The 12,110-nt window shown below is 46.3% G+C and overlaps 1 non-coding gene across 1 annotated transcript; it reads left to right on the top strand.

Annotated features, from left to right (window-relative positions):
* Positions 1-1,692: 1,692 nt before the first annotated feature.
* On the top strand, positions 1,693-7,125 carry LOC106606171 (uncharacterized). The gene is made up of 5 exons (XR_006759659.1): positions 1,693-1,813; positions 1,901-1,957; positions 2,402-2,483; positions 2,825-2,945; positions 6,953-7,125. It is a non-coding gene; the product is annotated as an uncharacterized protein (transcript).
* The last annotated feature ends 4,985 nt before the right edge of the window (positions 7,126-12,110 follow it).

The following is a 12,110-nucleotide window of genomic DNA, read 5'->3' as shown; positions in this document are numbered from 1 at the left end:
GGAAGGGTTGCCAACTGGCGATGTGACACACAAATAACATTTCATTCATTCAATACTCCATAATTCACATTATACAGGCCTTACTGAGGTTGAAATTGCTGCTCACGTCTCGCAAAATAATGCTCTATTTCTAGAGAACAAAACTACTGTTCCTCACGCCATAGCTTGACACATCTATGATGTGACCGGTTTGGTTTTACTATTGCATCACCAGTATTACAAGCATTCATCAAATGTGTATTCACCAAAACCAGTTTCCCAGCAATATGACCTTAAGACCACCATTTTACTATGCTGAATTCAAGGCGAATGTTTCAATCAAAAGTTTATTCTTTATTCCCCAGGGTTCTATTCATTATTCTATATTCCCCAGGGTTCTATTCATTATTCTATATTCTCCAGTGGTGTGTGTGGTACAACACCAAAATGTATTTTTGTTTCTGCTGCTTGAAACTCAGGTGGTGGGGTGGGATCAGTGACACCTTCCCAATGGATCTGAGCTGGCCCTGGTCAAAAGTAGTGCATTATGGGCCCTGGTCAAAAGTAGTGCACAATATATAGTGAATTGCGTGCTATTTGGGAGACAACCCTGCTATTTTCATTAACTGCTGAATTCCCCAGCTTAGTCTCAATGGGCTCTATAAGCACGGCGGTGTCATGCTACAGCACCATTGAGGGCAGAGCCGCAGAGCCACCACATCTTTCTTAATGGAGTGGGAAGAACTGTGGCGCTGCCCTGTTGCCATGGCAGCAAGCACTGCTCTTGTTGGCATTTTCCCCAGCTACTGTTGACTGGCTTGCTGTTCCATCAGAATGCTCCCTTCCACGCCACAGAGACCGCTCTGCTCTCCGAGGGAGCACAGTGAAGCTTACCTTCTTCTCTGATGTAGTGACACTTCAGATGTTTCCCAAATGGCACCCTATTCCTTATAGGTCCCTGGTCAAAAGTAGTAGGGAATAGGGTGCCATTTGGAACGAAGACTCACTCTTAATCCCATTGCTGACACCAATGTCTGAATCACATTATTACTAACTAATACATGGTGCAGCCCGATAACCAGCTCTCATCTATCTGCTGTCATACCTTTCTGTAGGTACCGTGATGTTGTTTCAGAAGACTTCTGGATTGGATAAAAAAGTCTGAAACCATCTTATTTCTTATTTTTATATCTTGTGTGTTTTTATTCTACCTTATTTTCTAAAATTATTTGTAATATTACATAATTATTGATTACTGCATTGTTGGGTTTAGAGCTGGCAAGAAAGGCATTTCACTGTACTTGTGCACGTGACATTAAACCTTAACTGCCACTATGGTGGTCCTATGGGGCAAAGGGTCTGTTCAAATGAAGTTACAGTGCACACGCAAAACAATACCTTGAACAGTTTTGCAATGCTGTCCCTTCCCTGGTATGATGAGAATGTTTTTTGTTGTATTTTTTCACAAATCATTGTACAAATGTCTGTAAACAATGATTTGTTAAATAATAATAACACAACATTATTATCATCATTATACCAGGGAAGGAACAGCATTGCAAAACTGTTTATCACAAGTGTGTTTCCTTTTGATAACAGCATGTTACAACACATCACACTTTACTATTGTTTATGTAACCCCTCTTCTTATTGGACTTAACGATAGTGATCACCGATTTCACCACAACTACAAGATCACTTAAAAGCCATGCCCCTAGGTTGAGCAACTACAAGGACTTGTGTTAAATCTAGTATAAAATGGTGAGTTGTTGGAGAGAAGACATGGACTTGACTCCTGATCACACAGACCAGCTCTAGCATCTTGTTACTGAAGGTAAGAGACTGATGGAGTTTCCTTATCTTGTTGTGCTTATTGTCTGATGTTATGGCGAGGATTATTGAATGACACCTTGCTCTACAGCTCAACAGAACCTACAGAATCTACCTGTGAATCCAGTCTAAATTCCTGTCAATCATGGTAAGTTCCTTCTATCATTGCATGTTATGTATGAGTAATTACAATTAGAAATGACTTTAGGTTATTTTATTCCCCAGAGATCTAGAGGGTTAATGACCTATCACCTCCACATGTTCAAATGTGTCAGTTCACTATGCTAGTTTTTAATCTTTTAATGTTTAGACGGTTTGATGAAAGGTCTATGTTTTATTACCCAGAGATCCAGAGGAGGGTTAATGACCTATCACCTCCACATGTTAAAATGTTAAAGTTCATTTTGCTAGTTTTTCATCTTTAATGTTTAGACGGTTTGATGAAAGGCCTATGTTTTATTGCCCTCTGTCTACATCTATGTATCCTGTCTGTATATTCTCTTCATTGTGGTCAGCAAGTACTGTAAATGTAGCCTACTAGGAGAATAAAGGGGATTCAGATAACATGCTTTTCTTCTTTCTCCCTGGGAAGAGGTCCTTGGCTGTAGCTGTAATCCTGTGTGTACTGCTGCCACTTTTCCATGCTGGCTGCTGGTTTAAACCAGCAGAACCAGGTAAAGGACAAAGATAACCAGCTGTTAACACACACGCGCACACACACAACCATAGGGCTCTGGGCAAAAGTAAATGGTGTTGTAACATGCACGCACGCACGCACGCACACACACACACTCCTGTACACACTCCTGTACATTTATCAACCTAATAAAATAACCTCTTGTTCCAAATCATTATGTGATTTTAGGGTTTTATTTTTGTATTTTATTTTATGACCTGTAAAGGACATTTCATATTGTTATGCAATGATGTTTTTAATACACTTGAATCTTGAATCTCATTGAAAAAGACAACAAACACATTGATATGATATATTGAATAGGCATGTATTGTATAGGTATGAGGCAGTGTCTTTACAACAAGGATGGGACGTGGCATGATATTGGGTCCCGCTGGAGGACCAGTGATTGCATGAACTGCTATTGTCAAACCAACGGGGACATGTCATGCTGCCAGGCGTGAGTACCGTACACAGCTTTTATTCTAGCACCCACTAAATGTCTGGTCCATATAACCCTCAGCCTTCCCATCCTGTACCTACCACACTGGTCCATATAACCCTCAGCCTTCCCAGTCTGTACCTACCACACTGGTCCATATAACCCTCAGCCTTCCCAGCCTGTACCTACCACACTGGTCCATATAACCCTCAGCCTTCCCAGCCTGTACCACCACACTGGTCCATATAACCCTCAGCCTTCCCAGTCTGTACCACCACACTGGTCCATATAACCCTCAGCCTTCCCAGTCTGTACCTACCACACTGGTCCATATAACCCTCAGCCTTCCCAGCCTGTACCTACCACACTGGTCCATATAACCCTCAGCCTTCCCAGTCTGTACCACCACACTGGTCCATATAACCCTCAGCCTTCCCAGTCTGTACCTACCACACTGGTCCATATAACCCTCAGCCTTCCCAGCCTGTACCACCACACTGGTCCATATAACCCTCAGCCTTCCCAGCCTGTACCACCACACTGGTCCATATAACCCTCAGCCTTGCCAGTCTGTACCACCACACTGGTCCATATAACCCTCAGCCTTCCCAGCCTGTACCACCACACTGGTCCATATAACCCTCAGCCTTCCCAGCCTGTACCACCACACTGGTCCATATAACCCTCAGCCTTCCCAGCCTGTACCTACCACACTGGTCCATACAACCCTCAGCCTTCCCAGCCTGTACCACCACACTGGTCCATATAACCCTCAGCCTTCCCAGCCTGTACCACCACACTGGTCCATATAACCCTCAGCCTTCCCAGCCTGTACCACCACACTGGTCCTGATTAAAATGGCAGCAGTTTTATGGCGCCCAACCAATTGTGCTATTATGTGTTTTTTTGCGTTATTTATAACTTATTTTGTTCATAATGTTTCTGCAACCGTATCTTACGGCAAAAAGAGCTTCTGGATATCAGGACAGCAATCACTCACCTCGGATTAGACAAAGATTTTTTCTACAACAAGGCCGACATCCTCGTTATTTGCAAGAGGAAGCGACGCAGGTACAGAGGACAAAGAGCCGGATGCCCTGTCAGGACCCGGAGAAGGCGAGTGGGAAAGCTGCCGTTACCGTCAATATTACTCGCCAACGTACAATCATTGGACAATAAATTAGACGAGGTACGATCACGAATATCCTACCAACGGGACATCAAAAACTGTAATATCCTATGTTTCACGGAATCGTGGCTGAATGATGACATGGATATTCAGCTAGCGGGATATACGCTGCACCGGCAAGATAGAACTGCACACTCCGATAAGACGAGGGGGAGCGGTCTGTGCATATTTGTAAACAACAGCTGGTGCACGAAATCTAAGGAATTCTTTAGATTTTGCTCGCCTGAAGTAGAGTATATTGTGGTAAATTGCAGGCCACACTACTTGCCTAGGGAGTTTTCAGCTATACTTTTCGTGGCTGTTTATTTACCACCACAGACAGATGCTGGCACTAAGACCGCACTCAGTCAGCTGTATAAGGAAATAAGCAAACAGGAAACCACTCACCCAGAGGCGGCGCTCCTAGTGCCCGGAGACTTCAATGCTGGGAAACTAAAATCAGTTCTACCAAATTTCTATCAACATGTTAAATGTGCAACCAGAGGGAAAACAATTCTAGATCACCTGTACTCCACACACAGAGACGCGTACAAAGCTCTCCCTCGCCCTCCATTTTGTAAATCCGACCACAACTCTATCCTCCTGATTCCTGCTTACAAGCACAAATTAAAGCAGGAAGCACCAGTGACTCGGTCAATAAAAAAGTGGTCAGATGAAGCAGACGCTGAACTAAAGGACTGTTTTGCTATCACAGACTGGAACATGTTCCGGGATTCTTCCGATGGCATTGAGGAGTATACCACATCAGTCACTGGCCTTATCAATAAGTGCATCGAGGACATCGTCCCTACAGTGACTGTACGTATATACCCCAACCAGAAGCCATGGATTACAGGAAACATTCGCACTGAGCTAAAGGGTAGAGCTGCCGCTTTCAAGGTGCGGGACTCTAACCCGGAAGCTTACAAGAAATCCTGCTATGCTCTGCGACGAACCATCAAACAGGCAAAGCGTCAATACAATGCTACGATTGAATCATACTACACCGGCTCTGACGCTCGTCTTATGTGGCAGGGCTTGCAAACTATTACAGACTACAAAGGGAAGCACAGCCGCGAGATGCCCTGTGACACGAGCCTACCAGACAAGCTAAATCACTTCTCTGCTTGCTTCGAGGCAAGCAACACTGAGGCATGCATGAGAGCATCAGCTGTTCCGGACAACTGTGTGATCACGCTCTCCGTAGCTGATGTGAGTAAGACCTTTAAACAGGTCAACATACACAAGGCTGCGGGGCCAGACGGATAACCAGGACGTGTGCTCCGGGCATGTGCTGGCCAACTGGCAGGTGTCTTCACTGACATTTTCAACATGTCCCTGATTGAGTCTGTAATACCAACATGTTTCAAGCAGGCCACCATAGTCCCTGTGCCCAAGAACACAAAGGCAACCTGCCTAAATGACTACAGACGTGCTTTGAAAGGCAGGTAATGGCTCACATCAACACCATTAGCCCAGAAACCCTAGACCCACTCCAATTTGCATACCGCCCAAACAGATCTACAGATGATGCCATCTCTATTGCACTCCACACTGCCCTTTCCCACCTGGACAAAAGGAACACTTATGTGAGAATGCTATCCATTGACTACAGCTCAGCTTTCAACACCATAGTACCCTCAAAGCTCATCACTAAGCTAAGGATCCTGGGACTAAACACCTCCCTCTGCAACTGGATCCTGGACTTCCTGAGGGGTCGCCCCCAGATGGTGAGGGTAGGTAGCAACACATCTGCCACACTGATCCCCCAGGGGTGCGTGCTCAGTCCCCTCCTGTACTTCCTGTTCACCCACGACTGCATGGCCAGGCACGACTCCAACACCATCATTAAGTTTGCAGACGACACAACAGTGGTAGGCCTGATCACCGACGAGACAGCCTATAGGGAGTAGGTCAGAGACCTGGCCGGGTGGTGCCAGAAGAACAACCTATCCCTCAACGTAACCAAGACTAAGGAGATGATTGTGGACTACAGGAAAAGGAGGACCGAACACGCCCCCATTCTCATCAACGGGGCTGTAGTGGAGCAGGTTGAGAGCTTCAAGTTCCTTGGTGTCCACATCAACAACAAACTAGAATGGTCCAAACACACCAAGACAGTCTTGAAGAGGGCACGACAAAGCCTATTCCCCCCCAGGAAACTAAAAAGATTTGGCATGGGTCCTGAGATCCTCAAAAAGTTATACAGCTGCACCATTGAGAGCATCTTGACTGGCTGCATCACCGCTTGGTATGGCAACTGCTCGGCCTCTGACTAAAAGGCGCTACAGAGGGTAGTGCGTACGGCCCAGTACATCACTAGGGGCAAGCTCCCTGCCATCCAAGACCTCTATACCAGGCGGTGTCAGAGGCCCAAATTTGTTTTCAAAGACTCCAGTCACCCAAGTCATTGATTATTCTCTCTGCTTTCGCACGGGAAGTGGTACCAGAACGCCAAGTCTAGGTCCAAAAGGCTCCTTAACAGCTTCTACCCCCAAACCATAAGGACTCCTGAACAATTCATCAAATGGAGACCCGAACGATGTTTAATCTATGCATAGTCACTTTACAAATTACCTTCATTACCTCAACTAACCTGTACCCCCGCACATTCATTCGGTACCCACTGTACATAGCCTCGTTATTGTTATTTTATTGTGTTACTTCAGTTTATTTAGTAAATATTTTCTTAACTCTTATTTTCTTAAAACTGCATTGTTGGTTAAGGGCTTCTAAATAAGCATTTCACAGTAAGGTCTACACCTGTTGTATAAATTTGATTTGAGAATGAGTGAGTGAGTGATAGTCCATACATTTTCTATCAAAGTATTTGCTGATGTTGATTGTTTGATTGCAGATATTCTGAGCCCACAAGATTTCCTGATGATTGCGTGAAGGAGTTTGACCAAAAGGCATGTAAATACAACGTGTTCAAGAAAACTGATCGCTCCATTCCATGTCCTATCTACGGCGGTAAAGGGAAGTGATAGGTTTTCTTCCCCGTGCTCTCAATAAACAGGGAATGAAGAAGGAAAGGGAAAAGTACAGTTATTGTTTTATAGATTTAATTGACATAATTGTTAGCTTAGCTCTGCCATACTGTCTGGTAACTTTCTGTAACTGTAATGATTGAAAAGCCATAATGTAATATGTCTATCATTGAAGATCTGTTATCATCTGTGCTGACTGTGTCATGAGAAGAACCTGGGTTCAAAAACTATCTGAAACTGTGAGCATTTGATATGTCCTGCCTGGAGTGCCAGATGGGCGGAGTTTGCTATTTTGGGACAATTCTATTGGTTCATTAAGTCAGTGTTTCCCGACCCTGGTCCTCCAGTACCCCCAACAGTACAAATGTTTACTGCAAACCTGGACAAGCATACTTGACTCAACTTGTTAACTAATCATAAAGCTTTCAATGAGTTGAATGAGGTGTGTTTGTCCAGGGCTACAGTGTAAATGTGTTCTGTTGGGGGTGCTGGAGGACCAGGGTTGGGCTGTTCGGGGTACTGGAGGACCAGGGTTGGGCTGTTCGGGGTACTGGAGGACCAGGGTTGGGCTGTTCGGGGTACTGGAGGACCAGGGTTGGGCTGTTCGGGGTACTGGAGGACCAGGGTTGGGTTGTTCGGGGTACTGGAGGACCAGGGTTGGGCTGTTCGGGGTACTGCAGGACCAGGGTTGGGCTGTTCGGGGTACTGCAGGACCAGGGTTGGGCTGTTCGGGGTACTGGAGGACCAGGGTTGGGCTGTTCAGGGTACTGCAGGACCAGGGTTGGGCTGTTCGGGGTACTGCAGGACCAGGGTTGGGCTGTTCAGGGTACTGCAGGACCAGGGTTGGGCTGTTCGGGGTATGCAGGACCAGGGTTGGGCTGTTCGGGGTACTGCAGGACCAGGGTTGGGCTGTTCGGGGTACTGGAGGACCAGGGTTGGGCTGTTCGGGGTACTGGAGGACCAGGGTTGGGCTGTTCGGAGTACTGGAGGACCAGGGTTGGGCTGTTCGGGGTACTGCAAGACCAGGGGTGGGAAACACTGCATTTAGCCATGCAAGCTCAATCAATCAAGATGAAGTATTTGAAATGATTTCAAATACTATTTGAACCCAGGTCTGTTAAAGACACACAAGCTGCATAATGTACATGAAGTGTTGATATATAACCTTGAATAATAATAATAATAATAATACTGTTTGTTGTTAACGCTTTCTTATTAGTCCATAGCCATAAAGGTGGATATTGATATGCTGTTTCTTCTATGGTTCCTGACCCACAATACAGTTGCTTTGGATGCATTCTGTCATTTAATGTCAATAAATCTATACGATCAAGGTTGTCTTGTCCTTGGGGGTTATGTGTAGACACTCTAAAACCCTGGTCACATGACATAGGAGCTGACTTCATCTTCCTCTGTGGTGTCACATGGAGTAGTTCACTCTAAGCAGGTTTGGTGAAGTATTGCAGGCTCAGTTGAACATTTACTGAATTAACTAAGGGGTCATTATTGTGGTTAACTACTACTAACTAGGGCCACCAATGGGGCCAACCACCAACCACACTCCAGTTAGCTCTACTACATGTATTTGCATCACAGGAGGTTGGTGGCACCTTAATTGGGGAGGGTGGGCTCGTGGTAATGGCTGGAGTGGAATTAGTGGAATGGTATCAAATGCATCAAACATTCCATTAGTTCCGTTCCAGCCATTATTATGAGCCTTCCTTCACTCAGCAGCCTCCTGTGATTTACATGTGAGTCACCCTGCCTGCCCCCTGTGTTTCTGAATCTGTGCTACATGTCCGGACATGTCTACAACTGGGTTTAGGGAGAATTAAAGGTGCTGTCCTGCTGGGAGTAGAGTGTTAAGAGGAGAATTAAAGGTGCTGTCCTGCTGGGAGTAGACTGTTAAGAGGAGAATTAAAGGTGCTGTCCTGCTGGGAGTAGACTGTTAAGAGGAGAATTAAAGGTGCTGTCCTGCTGGGAGTAGAGTGTTAAGAGGAGAATTAAAGGTGCTGTCCTGCTGGGAGTAGACTGTTAAGAGGAGAATTAAAGGTGCTGTCCTGCTGGGAGTAGACTGTTAAGAGGAGAATTAAAGGTGCTGTCCTGCTGGGAGTAGACTGTTAAGAGGAGAATTAATGGTGCTGTCCTGCTGGGAGTAGAGTGTTAAGAGGACACTTGAGAGACAATATGACTGTAGAGATGACATGGCTGGACAATCTAGCACTTAAAGGTACAGCATTTTTCTGCTTTGCCATGTATTTATGACTACTCCTGCTTGCTTGGATTGAGGAAGCTAAGCTATTCTGTTGACAGTAGAAGCAGGTGTATAGAAGAGAATGTGTTCAGACAGGACATGCAGTCTGTTGCATGTATTCAGACAGGACATGCAGGGGGGGCATGTATTCAGACTGGACAGGCAGTCTGTAGCATGTATCCAGACAGAACAGGCAGTGTGGTGCATGTATTCAGACAGGACAGGCAGTGTGGTGCATGTATTCAGACAGGACATGCAGTGTGGTGCATGTATTCAGACAGGACATGCAGTCTGTACCATATATTTAGTCAGGACATGCAGTGTGGTGCATGTATTCAGACAGGACAGGCAGTCTGGTGCATGTATTCAGACAGGACATGCAGTGTGGTGCATGTATTCAGACAGGACAGGCAGTCTGGTGCATGTATTCAGACAGGACATGCAGTGTGGTGCATATATTCAAACAGGACATGCAGTGTGGTGCATGTATTCAGACAGGACAGACAGTGTGGTGCATGTATTCAGACAGGACAGACCTTGTGTTGCATGGCAAGTTCCTATATAATAACACTTTTTATTCTATAGTACAGTATTTCAGGCCTGTAGTACTTAAATCATCTCTGCTTCTCATGTCTCAATGCTGTTTGAACTTTAAAGGTTAAGGAGAAGACATCACACGGTATTTCCTTGGAGGAAACTGGACACTTTGGAGCGACTGATCTGATCTCACAACTGTTCTCGACAAATATCACAGTTTTACACACTTAAGGTGAGTTGAATACCTAAATGTGATGAGACCTTGGAGACACGTCCCAAATGGCAACCTATTCCCTATATAGTGTGCTACTTTTGACCGGAAGCCGCCCTACAGGGTGCTATTTAGGACACAGCCCATTAATGCCACTTCAGGCCAGAGAGGTATCAACAAAGTGCGTGGGATTAAATGATATTATTTTGTTATGGAGTTCTCTCAGTTCCGAGAGGAGGTGGGTCTGTCTATATGCCCTATTAAAGGTAAGGTTGTGTAACATGCCACAACAAAACAGCCATGGTTCTCCCGGTGATGACAAGGTGAAAGGTGTGAAAAAGGAAATGAGAAAGTGTGAAAAGAAAAATAAAGTATTCAGGGTGATTGTGGAGCGAGAGAGAGAGAGAGAGAGAGAGAGAGAGAAAGAGAGAGAGATGACTAGCTAGGCCTTGAAATAGAAGAATAACCTACGTCACAGAAAGTGTGTGGGGACAGGCTGCGTAGATAGAGAACAGGGAAGGAAATGCTTGTAGACAGACCATTTTTGTGTCCACAGTAACTGGTTCAACTGTGCCCGTCGTTCGCTATGGACATAGTCCCATGTTAGTTTAGAGCTGGAATGGCGAGAGCGAGCAGAGACCAGCTTACAGTATAACCAGGGCCCGTTTGTCACAAGCACACACACACACACACACACCTTTCTCATGGTTACAATTATGAATTTTCTATAAACATCATCCACAGACTGATCCAAGTCACCCTTGTTCACACATGTTGCCTGGTAAAGTCAGTACATATGTAGTTTCACCCTGCAGGAGCCATAGAAGTTGCTATTGTAGCAGCTACAGTAGACCTTTTAGTACAGCAACATCACCAATGGCATCCTATTCCCTGTATACTGTAGGGCACTACTTTGGACCAGAGCACTATAGGCCTATAATGGGAAAGGCACCATTTAGGACACAGATGTGTTTTAATGAAAATATTCAACCCTCATAACACTTGTGGCTGTGGGATGTCAGGTGTGCGTGCGTGCGTGCGTGCGTGCGTGCGTGCGTGCGTGCGTGCGTGCGTGCGTGCGTGCGTGCGTGCGTGTATGTCCCTGTCCTGTTCACAGTATTATTGCATGCAGACACAACTGACTCCCAGGGCTTGTTGACCCGTATTATGGAGACTCCTTGGAACTCATCCTTGTCTTCCTGAAACCTCACCTATAGGCCTCAGCACTGCTGTGGCTGTGTAATGCAGTGCAATATGTTTGACAAGGAATAGGGAGGCATGTTACTAAAATGACGTTTTTAGATACACATGGATAACAACTGTACAACTATAAAACTGGCCAGCACCCTCCTGTTCCAGGCATGGGCAACACATCACTCATCACCTATGTAATTCACTGTGTGTGTGTTGGGTGCTGTGGAGGGTGTGTGTTAGGGTGCTGTGGAGGGTGTGTGTTAGGGTGCTGTGGAGGGTGTGTGTGTGTGTTAGGGTGCTGTGGAGGGTGTGTGTTAGGGTGCTGTGGAGGGTGTGTGTGGGGGGGGTATGGGTGTGTGCATGATTGAAAGGTACATCTACAATCCCCATACATGGACATGGAGGAGAGATAGGGGAGGTCTGGAGGAGAGCTAGGGGAGAGCTAGGGGAGGTCTGGAGGAGAGCTAGGGGAGAGCTAGGGGAGGTCTGGGGAGAGCTAGGGGAGAGCTAGGGGAGAGCTAGGGGAGGTCTGGGGAGAGCTAGGGGAGGTCTGGAGGAGAGCTAGGGGAGGTCTGGGGAGAGCTAGGGGAGGTCTGGGGAGAGCTAGGGGAGAGCTAGGGGAGAGCTAGGGGAGAGCTAGGGGAGGTCTGGGGAGAGCTAGGGGAGGTCTGGAGGAGAGCTAGGGGAGGTCTGGGGAGAGCTAGGGGAGGTCTGGGGAGAGCTAGGGGAGGTCTGGGGAGAGCTAGGGGAGGTCTGGGGAGAGCTAGGGGAGAGCTAGGGGAGGTCTGGGGAGAGCTAGGGGAGGTCTGGGGAGAGCTAGGGGAGGTCT

Source organism: Salmo salar, chromosome ssa02, assembly GCF_905237065.1.
Source record: "Salmo salar chromosome ssa02, Ssal_v3.1, whole genome shotgun sequence".
In the NCBI taxonomy this organism is placed as follows: Eukaryota; Metazoa; Chordata; class Actinopteri; order Salmoniformes; family Salmonidae; genus Salmo; species Salmo salar.
Note: the sequence above shows the minus strand (reverse complement) of the source record. Positions and strands in the feature narration are given on the sequence as shown.